This window comes from Lonchura striata, chromosome 3 (assembly GCF_046129695.1).
Source record: "Lonchura striata isolate bLonStr1 chromosome 3, bLonStr1.mat, whole genome shotgun sequence".
Lineage (NCBI taxonomy): Eukaryota > Metazoa > Chordata > Aves > Passeriformes > Estrildidae > Lonchura > Lonchura striata.
In genome coordinates this window covers 107,395,626-107,409,366 of record NC_134605.1, presented here as the reverse complement: position 1 = coordinate 107,409,366, position 13,741 = coordinate 107,395,626, and the positions used below count along the sequence as shown (strand labels likewise).

Sequence of the window (13,741 nt, the reverse complement as noted above, 5' to 3'; positions counted from 1 at the left end):
TATTGAGCATTTATATATTCAATATAGACATTCAAAAGATACTCCAGAACCATCTGGACACAGTCCTGTGCTCTGGGGTGGCCCTGCTGCAGCAGGAAGGTGGAACCAGATCAGCCACTGTGGTCCCTTCCACCCCATTCTGTGACTCTGTGATTAGAACATCACCTGAAAAACCCATTCCTGCAAACTGACACCCAAATTCCAGTTGTGCCCACTCACCAGTCAGTGTCCTACCAGAGAATTAACATCTCCTTGTTGTTCTTCTGGCCTTGGTCCTGGCTTAACTTCACAGGGCTTTATCTTCAAGGGAAGAAGAAGAAAAAGGAAAGAAGGGGAGAAATATTGAGGCAGGATATCCTGAGATATTGGAAAATACACATGGCAACCACCTCAGACCCCAACATTAACCTTTGTTGTCATGAAATGTATGACAGAGCTGAAAGAAGCACCCAGAAGATGCCAGCTATGTTAATATCTAATATCTCCTTCCTGAGATGTTACAAAAACCAGTTCTGTAATAAACACATAGAATAATTAAAATTATTGAATAAATCCCAACAGAGATATTTTCTCCAGAAGTGTTTCTCCTTGTCTTGTTCTTTTTTAATGTAAGATTCTGAATATTAATTTGACAATGTATCATGAAACAAAATTAAATAATTTTATAATATATTTGCTGTTTAATAAGTTCTGTTCATGAAATTAAATAGATTTTGATATTTTGAGGTGGTTTGTTGTTTTATTTCCCCTAGGATATTGTTAATGTTGTATTTTCCAGACTACTGGAAGGAAATAAACCATGTTCATAAAAAAAAGAGAAAGGGAAAGCAATAAACTGACCTTTTCTAGTATACAACCTAGACATTTTTATTATTCTATTTTTTTCCATCCTCATATTCTGGACTCATCCAGCCCTAATGTACATATAAAGTGGGGATGACTGTACAGAGTTTATCTCATCCATATCCTGGGGTTTCTTATGCCAAATATTGCTGATGGGAGGCACAGTCCTTGCTTGGGAGACAACTCATATTATTCAGAAATGCCCTGAAAAATTAATTTGAAGCTAATTTCCCCAGTGAATCTCCATGTTGACTGGCAGCTAGCTGTTCACCACAGCAGGATATATGCAAAGGAAAACAATTCCTGTCACAGATTCTCTCTCAAAGAGACATTTATTCTTCATGTTCTTTAACAATGGCTTTACAGTCCCTTCCTCTCTGAAATTTGCAGCCAACAGATATTTGCAGTTTTTACTCTGTTTCCCTGGTTTTACTCATATGGGTTGTGCACAAATGAAAACAAATGAAATTCCCATTTCCCAGTGGTCTGTAATCCTTTTGATAGCAGTCAGTACCAGGAACATGTATTAGTTTTCTTATTCTTTGAATTTCTTACAATTCACCAATCTTTCTATCAGTATCTTCAGAGTCCTAACAATTGCTCTGTATTTTTAAACTCCTCTCCAAAGAGAAGGCATGGAATTTTCTTCAATGGCAGATGAAAATATAGCAGTATTTTCAGTTTTCAAATATACTTCTAAAATTGTATTTGGGACCCATAATGCAGAGGAAAGGTCTATTACATCAAAGAGATTAATTAAAAAACACAAGAAAGATTGAAACTGCTATCTGTATATACTTGGTGCTAACACCATTGCCAGCCTTTGTTTAATAAATATAATTGTCATGTAAAATTAGACAGAAAAGACAATGAAAACAGATATGCCTAAAGTAGCTTGATTCCATTATTTTAAAATCCTATTAGGAAATAGTTATGTCTCTGCACTTACTGCTTTTGATGTGTATCAGTATTGGAACAGGTGATATTGGAACTGAAAACTTCTTTTTTAGAAGGAGTTTTGATCCAGGAGCAGTTATGGCACAGCCCTCCAATTAACTGCATGTTTGGAGGGTGTTGAAGGGGAACAGACTTGAGCCTCAAAGCAACTCATGTTCCTTACAGCAGGCAAAAGGTAATCAGGTGAGGCCAGAGATATCTAAGTAATTTAAACTTATTTTTATGCATTTAATTTGGAGTATTCCACCTAATTGAAATTATGTTTCCAAAAAGCCCTCACTGAGTTGTGACAGGAGACACAGAGGTTGTTGGGCACAATGGATCCTCCTTTGCCAATCCAAAGGTGAGGCAACTCCACCCTGAGGAGTGAGAGAACCCCGACCTTAATCTGAACATGGGACAACATCCACATTGTGCAGAGCCTGAGCACCCCAGCTCTGCCTGACCCAACACTATTTCATCCCATGGACACTCATTGGTGTCTGATCCATCCTCCAATGCACACCACGGACAGGTCTGACAGGGCAGCCCATGGGATGGCTGGGGCAGCGTTCCTGGGAGCCTGGTGTAGGTGACTGCTGGAGTGGATCCATCAGAACCCATCTTCCTCAGTGTCACACACACCAGCACAGCTGGGCTTGTACAGGAGTGCACACTGCTTATGGGAAGGCACCAATGCCATGGCAGGTTCTGCCCCAGCTCCTCTGGTTGACTTTAGGTGCCTCAAGGGAGAACATTACAGAAGAAACTACCAATAGTGTTTGGGGCAGAGAGCAAATAATTCAATATCTTCTCGTTTACTTCTCTACAAATTCAGACTAACTTTATAGAAGCCATTTAGCATACATTAGCATAAAGCAAGAATTGTGAGAGACAGGCATAATGAGGCTCATTAACTTTATATCTGCTTTTATGTGGAAGAATTGCAGGGGTGTGTACTGAGTGTGGCTGGGACTGAGCTGACTTCCTCCATAGCATTCCATTTTGGATCCGTGACTAAAGCAGTGCTGATGACACAGCCATGAGTTAGCTGTGGCCAAACACACCTCCTCCTCCTCCCTTCACTTTTAAACTGCCTTTACTTCAGCCCACAAGATTTTTTGGCTTTTTTCTTCCAGCTCTTTTCCTCGTCCTGCTGGGAGGGGGGCTTAGTCAGTGTGTGGCTGTGTGGGTGGGCACCTGCTGGCCAAGGTAAACCTGAACTCTTTCAGAGATGGTGATAATTGCTGCAGAGGAAAAAAGTGTTTCAAATAGAAATTTAGATTAGATAATAGGAAGAAATTCTTCCCTGTGAGAGTGGTGAGGGTGGTGAGGGTGAGGCCCTGGCACAGGTTTCTCAGAGAAGCTGTGGATAATCCATCCCTGAAAATGTTCAATCAATGGAGCTCTGAGCAACCTGTTCTACTGCCAGGTGTCCCTGCTCATGGCAGGGGATAGAAATTGGAGAATCTTTAAGTTCCCCTACAACACAGGCCATTCTATGATTCTATGATAAGATCAAACTATGAAATGCTCCACGTTTTTCAAAATTAGGCCACTGAAAAATTCAGATATGGATTTAGGACTGCGCCCATATTCATCACTTGTGACTCTAATGTTTCTAAATATGTTACTGATGGATCATTTTTAGCATTAACTTTTCCTTGAACCTAAGCTAAGTTAGATTTCCCTATATAGCTTTGAATAAATGAATAAAAGAAAACCGAGATCAGAGGGTGGTGAGAGGGTGTCTGTGATCCCAAAATAACACTGTGTTTTATTTTGTGTTTTCCCCCACCTTGCAGCAGCAAACAGGAAGAGAATGAGCTGTGACATCCCTGGGTATCTCCAGCTCTGCAGGATCATATTCCAGCCCCATGAGATTGGGACTTTCAGAGTGACCTAATGGCTGAGACGTACAACTTTTCACTCTGTTGAATGATCCAGTTTTGTCAAAAGTGACCAAGGCAAAGCCAAGGCTAAGGGTCAAAATTTGCAGTTGTTTATTGTTCTGAAAATAAACAACTAACCAGTGTGCCTAATCTAGGTCCTGGCCAGTCACACAGTCAGATGCATCTCCAGGGGGAAGGGCAGGTAGATTTGGAGGGAGGAGGTGGTCACTATAGAGACAGGCCAGGGCACCTCATTTCCTAAATTAACTCATCCTATTAAGTGCTTTAATCTAGGAGGATGTACCTAAATTATTTCATCTTTGAAGAGCCAGAACTTTGCTAGTGGGTGGGTTTGAGACTTTTAGGTCACATGAAAGAGAGACCACCCCAAAGAAAGTTGGGATGTAGCCATATTGTTCTGGAGACTAGACAAGCCAGATGTGGCTCTGGTTTATCTTACATTGATGTAGCTAGACATAACAGGAGATGGGAGCAAGGTGTTTTGTCAGCTCCCACATTGCTCCCAGATTTTACTGTTTCCATTTGAACAAGGGTTTGATATCTCTGTCTCAACATGCATCCATAGTACAAGCTTTAGCTATTCTCAGTGTTTTAAATGCTTTTTCCTAGCTCATTTACAATAAAAGTCTGGAATATTTTACTGAAGTGAGTTTTATATTTCCCCCTTTTAAAACATTTTTTTCTGTGGCGATCCTACAGCATTTTTCAGCTGAGGGAACTAGCAGGGGGATCCTGAGCAGTGTCAGATATTCATCTGGATCCCAACAGGTTTAATTACTTCCTGACCTCCTCCCATTTTTCTTTCTTGCATTTATTCAAGTTGTTTAAAAGAAGCAAGGCAAGATTGCACCTTCTGCTTCCTTCAATTATTTGGAAAGTTCCATGCCTCACCAATGCAGGCAATGTTGATTTTAGAACAACCTCTACAAATTGCCTCGCTGCAGTTTTATACGTATGGGAGTATGTGCAGATTCTAAAGCAAAGTAAATGGATAAAATCCCTAAAACTCAACCATATAAAATATTAATATTGAGCTAGCATAGATCTTTCTCAGGAAAATAATTCCAGTTTTGCTCACTGGTGCTTTCACTGTGTTAAACCTCTTAACTGTGTTAAGAGAAGGTTGGTGGGGTTCTGTTGTTTCCAGCAAGGACAATTAAAAAGAGTGTCCTGGAATTATAAGTAGAACATAATTTGGAATCTTCCACTGGCTGGTTGAAACACGAAACTTTTGCTGGCTCAGAGCAGCTTCTCTTTTAAACTGTTAATACCAGCCTGGGTGATCCCAGGGTGTTCCTTGCCATCCCAGAGCTCCTGCCACTTCAATTCCAGTGAGCTGTCATGTCCTGACAGTTGAAGCTGATCACCCAAACAACCTGACATGGATTTTGTCAGTCACAAAACCTGAGACTGGAAGGTTTTAAAGAATGGAGAGAAAGATGCAGGAAAAGGAGAAGGGAGAGGTTGTATAGGAGCTCCCATTTCAGTGACAAGCACTTTAGTGACACTAAGTTATGCTTAGTGAAGCATAAGTCTCATTTGAAAATGTGCACTTTTTTGTACATGGGATGGCTTTTCCCATCTTGCAATATTCTAACTTGGCTGCCTAGTTCTAAGACACAAAATGTGAAAAAGAGTAGTAGAGAAGGGGTCAAAATACACATTTATACCTGTATGGATTTAGGAATTTAGGACTAGATGCACCACTCATTCTAGTCCAAGACATCCATATCAAATTAATGTAATAGGCAAATATCTTGCTAAAAGTCCATTAGATCTGCTCCACCAGATCTTTAAAAGTCTCTTCCAGGACCTTTCTTTTGATATGCCATCCCCTTGCTAAACTGCTAGTTCAACTTTTTTATTATTTATGTCCTATTCTGTTCTTCTTGCACAACCATTCTTTTCCTTCAACACTTGTAATTCCTTTTTGTTGCTTATATGATTGTTACTACACTGGACATTTTCTAGGGCCTGGGTCATGAGTAGGTTCTCCTGCCATTTGGACAGACCAAGAGTTAGATATCTCTCCATAAACAGTGTTGTAACTTTTCCTATTTTTTCCCCACTTCTGTTTCCTCCTGTACATGTTTGGGCTGTGAGGGCTGTAGGGAGGGATATGCTCATACCCAAATACCTGCATGTGCTTTCTTTAACAACCAGGGTCTCTTGGGAGTGAATTGGAAGTAAATATAGATGACAAGGAGCAAAGGCAATGAGGAATAGCCATCCTACTTGCCTATCACCCAAGAGGAAATGAGTTTGCATTCTTCAGAGTGCTGGCTATTGAGTGATACTTCATCTTGGTTAATTTTTACATTGTTCTAGAGAGAAGCAGTGCAATCCCTTCATTACTGACCTGGCTGATAACAGCAGACAGAATACAGAGATGACATCAGTGTGGGTCTGTGCTCACAGCCTGAAAAATCCTCAAAATCTGCTAACACTGCCAGTCTTCTAGAATCGTGAATCATTTTCCCAGGCAACATTCTCCTGTGTTGAACAATTACATTAACAACTTCCAAGATCATAGAAAAAAATCTACCCTTTTTCCTTGGTGAGAATATTGCAATAAACAAAGTGTGTTTTAAAAACCTGGACTTGAACAAGAACGGATTAAACCAAAAATGTGCTCAGTGGAGATTTGTAAAGCACCTTCTGATATGATTGATGCAGCAACACGAAACAGAATGAGTGGCTTCCACTTTTAGAAGTAACCCTGTGGTTTATTTTATCACAGGATTACCCTCCTGTGGGATTTGGTTCCAATTCTTCCTATCAAAATTCACTCAGGCTCCTTTCAATAAATCTCAAGCAATAAAAGAATAACAAATAGGTCTGTGGTGTTTCAAGCACTCACCTTTTGACATCTCTTCTATGGCATCTCTCTCTTTTGTAACCTCCTCTGAAACTCTACATCTGGAAAGTAAGCACAAATTCTCAACCAAACTTTGGATTCCTCTGTGCCTTCCAGCAGACATGCAAGAATGATTGTGGTATTCACCCTCAGGTGGTCTTTGCCATAATACTGAGGTTTTGGGCTGTCTAAATGCACTTCATGGATGAGCAGATGGATGTAGATGCAAAGCACATTCCAGATCATACTAGGCCCAAACTTAGGAGAATAAAATACCACATATTACAAACTGAGATACATTATATTTAGGACAGAAAGAAGTTTATGTCTACACAGAGAACAACCTAATGAAGATGTGATATGGCAGAAAAAAAATATTTTCAGCTTAGGTAGGACTGTGAGGAAAAAGGAAGCAGAGTATCAGCAAGAGCTTTGTTCTCCATCATGGTTCTCAAATGAATTCCAAGGTCTCATTTTCTTCTGCAGGTCACGTATCTTTAATTCCAGGGACACCTTTTTCTTTCCATATTATCATCCAAAACTCAAGTCACAAGAACTTTTCTGTATTTCTGGAACCCATAAACTGTGATGCAGATTTTACTCTAAAACTGATGTATCATTTATCAGGTGTGTACAAGCTGTGGCAACAGTTACTATATAAAGAGATCAGTCCCTAACCAGATAGGAAACATAGTGATCTTCCAGGAGAATGGTTTGTCTGAATTTCATCAAATATACATGATATTTTACAGTAGGTTTTTCTCAAGCACCCATTAAGTATCTGACTTTTCTCAGGCTATGATTAATCTATTGAATTCATACTTAAGTAAACTGAATTTGGACTTTCAAATGCAGAAAAACATCTGCAGTTTAGCTGCCTGGGCATTGTGTTTGCTTTCTGGACAGATCTTTGCACACTGAATTGTTGGGAACATGGTAATAATGAACAGCACTTTTGAAATCATCAGGGTAGTTAAACAAGAAGCCAGACCCTTTCAGGAGAGTGTGCACTGATTCACTTTAGATCAGTGGGCAGCAAAAGAGAAAAGGATGAAAAAGTGAGATTGAAATGGAACAATTAACCTCTCTGCAGGAAAAAGGGCACAAAAGCTACCTAAGCCCACTGCAGATAGCTGTAATTAAGGGATTGTAATTCTCTTTGAACTAGCTAATACCACAACGACCAAGACTAATCCGTTTAGTCTACCACCCCACCTCCCCCTGGTCAAAGATAAAGGTTTATGGCCTGTGATAATCAGGAGATTAAGTTAAATGACCATAATGAACCCTCCTCATTTTCAGCTCTATGGAAAGACCTATTTTCTTCCCCACACTGAGGTAGTGGTCCAAAGTAGGTCTTTGGACAGCCATCCAAACTTAGATCTCAGCTGTGGTTTGAGGTCTGGAAGGGTTTCTGTGGCACCCCCAGAAGAGAGGGAAATGCAGCACCTCTAAGGAATGTCTGGTTTTCTGCAGTGGCACCTGGAGTTTGGGTAAGGTTTCTCATTGCTGATGGAAATCTCATTTGCTGCAAAGGCCACCATGTGAGGTAAAAAGCCCAAGCAGAACACAGTGATTAAACCAAATGTAACACAAGGAACAGGATGGAAAAAATATTTTTTTGTGGTCTCTACCTCCTGAATGAAGCCCTGAACTGGAATTTCACAGTATTGCCCTAATTAAAGGAGACAACAATTGAACTCATGTGCTGATGCAGATGGGTGGTGCTGGTCACAAGTCGTGCTGAAACAAATGGCCTGTGAACTTCGGCAGGTGCCAGAAGGAGGGGAACTTCCCCCTGCCTCAATCACAGCCAGAGCTGGATCTCAGCCTCACCCAGCTTCATTTCCTCTCATTTACAGGCATTCAGATCCAAGATTTTCTGTGTTCCTGCCTGCAAACTCTTCATCACAAGCACCATTGTAAGTACAATTATTAATAGCACTGAGGAACTGCATGACTTTAGCCATTCTAAGAAAAAAAAAAAAAAAAAAAACTGAAAATACATAAGGAAGCCATGCAGATATTTTTCAGCAGTAATCTTTCCTTCCAAATATAGTACTTCATCAGAAGCAAAGGATGAGCTGTTTTTTGTTGAAACAAGTGAAGATATAATGATATGTTTTGAGAGTATCTGAACTCCTTCTGCCAAATTACTTCTTTTTAACTTTTTTGAGATGCCATATTCCATAACAAGTCATTGTTAAAGCCTAAAATCAAGAGGAACATTTCAGAATTGTAGGGGCAACTGGGGAGGTTCAGTTGTTTTAGGTTTCTTTCCTCTCCCTTCAGAATAGACATTTTGCTTCCCAAATGACAAAATTTCTTGGGCAGGAGATCATCCAATTCCTCCATGGCCTTACTGATTTTGTTAATCAGCCTTAAAAACAGACAAATGAAAACAAAGACAGAGCTAAATGTAATATAAGGCAGCATGCTTACAACTGCAGTGTGTGCCAAGGGATAAATCATTGCTTGACACCTCAGTGGAATGTTGGATTTCACTCCAGTGACTCAGTCCTGCCTTTTCCACTCTGGTTATCCCAGAAGGAAACTCGAGCAGAGTCCTTTCCATTCATCATCTCTTTTTCTATATATGCCTTTGTGACCACTCACGGGGGATCATGAACAGAAAAGTGTTATGTACTTGTGCAAAATCATAAGAAACATAAGAGAGTCACAGTTCTGTAGGTCAGCATATTTGGGGCAGGTGTTTGCAGAAATTACTGCTAAGTTCTGTGTTTTCCGTTTGTCCTGCTTCCTGCACAGACATCTCTGCACAGCTGAAAAGGATACCCAAAGTAAAGAAATGGGGAGGGGAGATTAAGACCATTGCACAGTGTCAAGAAAGATTTGCTGCCTGCAGCTGGTCACACTGGGCTAAAGTGGGAATTTGCAGCCCTCCCAGGTGTGCTGTCTTTCAGAGCTATCTCTTTCTTCATGTACCTCATTCTTTCCAATATAACAAGTCAGTACTCTTGGGGATGTCATCATCCGTGTTTGCAAATTATTAACTGCTCATGGCACCCTCAGAAGCTGCTACAACTCTCTTTTAGTAATGCAAGATTCTTTTCTGCTAAATGAAAACTTGTTGCACACTCCCCATCTGGCTACCACTTCACCTTTGTCCACTCACCTCATCTGTACTATGCCCAAATCACAGTCCAAGACAAGGACTCTTTCTTATGAGTCTTTTCAATACCTGTAGTGTTCCAGTTTGAATGAAAAATGTCTGTTCTGAAAGACAAGACACTTTTCTGAGATATGTCTTGTCTATGTTGCTTAAGGATACTCTAGCCTTCATCATATTTACAGCTGGGATAATAAGAAAACTTTAGAAATATTCAACGAGGATCAACTAGTTATGTTTTTAAAAAATATTTCTGAATAGGCATATTACATTTCTAAGCAAAATCTGTATGGGTCAGATCTTATCACTAGTGTAGCTACCATAAATTAATAGTTCAGTTGATTCATGTTTTCTGAGAATCAACTCCTCATTCATGGGCTTTCCAGTTCCATGAAACACAATATATGAGGTGCAAGACTTAGATGAGGTTGATAATCTACCTTGCAACAATCTACTTTATAACCCTATTGGGTCCGGTTCTTGGTTTACTGAAAATCTGACATGAAAACAATGAGAGCTGGATAGATTTCAGCAGTTTTCAGAATCAAGCCCAAATTCAGTGTTGCCTCTGGTTCTCCCCATCTGGACAAGAGAAGTTTCCCTTTGTCTTTCAATAATTCCTTCCGATGAAACTCCTGATCTTTTCCCCTCTCTTCCTACAATGCCCTTTCCTCCAGCCTTCATTATTTAAAATTCATGTATTTGATCCAGTATGAGAATCCAAAGATTCACAATATCTCCCATCCCTAATTTTCATGATGAGCTACATTCAGTCTTTCACAAGACCCCATTTTCCAAAACATTATATAAACACATCATTAGAAGCAGTCCCTTCATCAAGAAATTTTCTAATCTAAGCATGAAGAGGAAGGTGAAGGTGCCATCTCACTGACACCTCAGCATCCCCTCCTCTGCACTCAAGTGCTTTTTGTGTCACCTCAGCTTTCCTCTTGCTCTCAGTGTTTGGGAGAGAACAGATGTGGCTGGGCTGCAGGAGGCCAAGTCAGGAGCATTCTTTCCATTGAGGAAGTGTAATAGTGTTTGGCTCTTCAGGGCTGTTTATAGCGGCCAGGACAGCAGGTGTGTTTGGATGGTTCAGAACACCTTCTGCCACTTCCACAGGCTGTGTTCAACCATAACATCACTGAGCCTGCAAATGAACTGCTGAAGTTACTCTTGTCTTTTGTACTACCTGTGCCAAGGAACATTAAGGGAAAAACTCAAATACAAGGGGGACAGAATGGAAATGGAGGGAACCCCTACCCTCACTATATGTTTTCTGTTTCAGAAAATTGCTGAAAAGGATCAACAATTTCAGCTTTTATGCAAAAATCCAGAACAATGCTAGCTGTTGAAAAGCCTGCAGGGAGGGACAATTTCAGAGCTGCTGAGGAGGTTTTCTCAGCAGGAAGGATGTGACCAGGCCCAGAAAGCTGTGAGATCCCAGCTTACACAGGCACACATTCCTATTAAAGCAGCCTAAGGCAGCCAATGGGATGGTGCTGTAACATTGGGCCCCCAGTGAGCTCAGCCAGGAGGTGTCAGGTTTTGTGTTAACTTGATTCTTGTGTCTATGCTACATAATTGCAGAATAATTTCCTGATTCCAGCCTTAAAAAATTGCATCTCGTCTACTTTAATTACTGGACTTGCTGTGCCAGTGCAGTGAGGACAACACCATAAAAAAGGGGTAACTGTGCAAGGAAACTCAAGCTGTGGGGTGGAATGGGGTGCTCAAGGTGTGAAGGAACCAGAGGTGAATCCTCCTCCACAGAGACTGTATGGACATATGTCCATATGGAATATGTCTTATTCCTACCAAGTTACCTGTGCCTTGTCTCCTTAATTCACTATCCATCCTTCTCTCTGTGGGGAGACATATTCTGGGGAGATAGATGTGTTGCACATATTCATGAGTAAACCTGTGTGTGTCACTGTGGTAAGCATTCATTTACAGGATGAACACTGGATAGCTTTCAGGAAAAATACCCATGAATAACTTGCATTGAGAATCATTCCCTTCATTCAGCTGAAATGCAAACCCAAGTAAGAGTTTTCAATAAGAAGACTGAAAGTTTAATATTGCAGTATGTAAAAAGTTTCTTTCATCACTTTTAAATTGGTGGTGCTATTCAGTTCTGATTAATTCTGCATTTCATTTCCTACAAAGAAAGAAAGTAAACCACTGCACTCATTTTATCTTTTTCTAAATATTATTTACTCAATTTGATTAATCATTATTATTCAACAGAGGTACTTTAAAGAAACTCAGATTAAACTCCATTATGCAAAGCATTGTATATTCATACAGTAAGAGACAATGCTTGCCTTGAAGAAGTTACAGAATAAATAGATAACGGGCTTGTTGAAGTTCTCATTTTATGGACAGAACTTATACAGCAAAACCCTACTGTATGCCCAAGGACAGAGAGGATTTTTAGAGCAGAACTGACTTCAAATCCTAGGACTTTTAGGATATGTCCACCGGGTTTAAGGGATTTAGTGTCCCATATAAATACCAGGCATGGACAATATCTGAAGGTAGCACTGAGCAGCACTTGCAGAAATACCCTTCAAGCCAGAAATAACAATAGGATTCCCCTTTCCCATTGCATTTTGGCTTCATAAGTTGTCTATGAACTACACCACATGCACCTGCACTAACCAGATTTTTGGGATGCAGTCCAAACAAGGCTGGATCTCTCATTATCTGTAGATAAGTTTAACTTCCATAGAAAATAGTTGCCTGATTTTATCCTATGTAACACTACACCATCTGAAAACTTGTCCCTGGGGCTTTTAACTAAATGTGTCAATAGAACACAAATATTTACATCATTTTTTCCCTGCTGGCAAAGAACATCAGAAAGAGAAACATCATATATTTTTTTTCCCTTAGCAACTTTAGTCTACTCAGGCTTGTGAGTTGTAGGTCATTAGAGCAAAATATTTTTCCCTCAGGGCCTCCAGCACAGGAAGAACTGTTTATTCCTTATTTTTCCCTGCAACAAAGCATCTTATAAACTTAAACATAGTTAAAAGTAAGTTTTTGATAACAATTGAGTCCTTAAAACTGCTAGGCTACTTCTCTTTATCAGCCTTGAGACGTTCTTTCCTGACACTGTGGGGAACTACCCAGTTAAGAAACCAGCACAGTAAAACTTTCTCCTAATTTCACAGAAGTAACATAACCATAAAAAACATTTCAGTAGTCCCAGAAATCAGCAAATACCAAGCACTTCACAAAAAGCGTATTCAAACATAGGCCAAATAATGAAATACTTTTAACTTCCATAATTTGCTGTGAAATTACTTCTTAAGTCACTTCCCAGTAATGGAAGATAATGTTCCTTCTTCTCCAATACATGCGAGATTTCTCCTTTTTATGGGACATACAACTTTATTTTTGACCAATAAATAAGAACTGTGGCATTTTCTGTTGTGTTTGCTGCGTGTTCACTGATGCATCACCACTGCCCCTGACACCTCCAGCATCCACAGCAGGGTGAGCAGAAAGAAAAGCACAGTGACAGGTCTGGGGCTTCAAAACAGCACAGGACTCTGGTTAGCTAACTGGGGCTTTAATTTAATTCAAGCTTTGGGTTGGAGAGGGGCTTAAAAGATTATCTAATCCCTACATCAAGTGGTTTAAAACCTCATCCATCATGTCTTTTAATGTTTCCAGAAATTGGGCAGATACAGCTTCTCTGGGCAACCTGTTCCAGTGCCTCACCAGCATCATCATAAATAATTCTCCCCTATGTCCAGTCTAAACCTACCTTCTTTCAGTTTAAAACCATTGCCACATGTCCTATCACTGATTAGTTAATTTTCATGGTTGTGAATACAAATCAGGGACTAATATTCAAACGAAATGGTAAAACAACAATAAGTATAGATATAATACTGATACAAGGAAAAAATATGAAGCTGTACCTCACACAACTCAGGAAGTCACCTCAGAAGATTTTAATCAGCCTGGTCTGTTTTGGCTAGCACTGTGGTGGTTGCATGCAAAACAGGGGAAATGTCCTTTTATTGCTAAAGAACAAGACAAGGTGAG

At 40.0% G+C, this 13,741-nt stretch overlaps 1 long non-coding RNA gene across 1 annotated transcript in view; it reads right to left on the bottom strand.

Moving 5' to 3' along the window:
• Window positions 1-266: 266 nt before the first annotated feature.
• Window positions 267-13,741, bottom strand: part of LOC110470276 (uncharacterized) — a 42,514-nt gene continuing 29,039 nt past the window's right edge. The window contains exons 2-3 of the long non-coding RNA XR_002465379.1: window positions 6,553-6,611; window positions 267-300 (exon numbers count right to left, since the gene is read on the bottom strand). This is a non-coding gene — a long non-coding RNA (uncharacterized LOC110470276). The remainder of the gene's footprint in view (window positions 301-6,552; window positions 6,612-13,741) is intronic.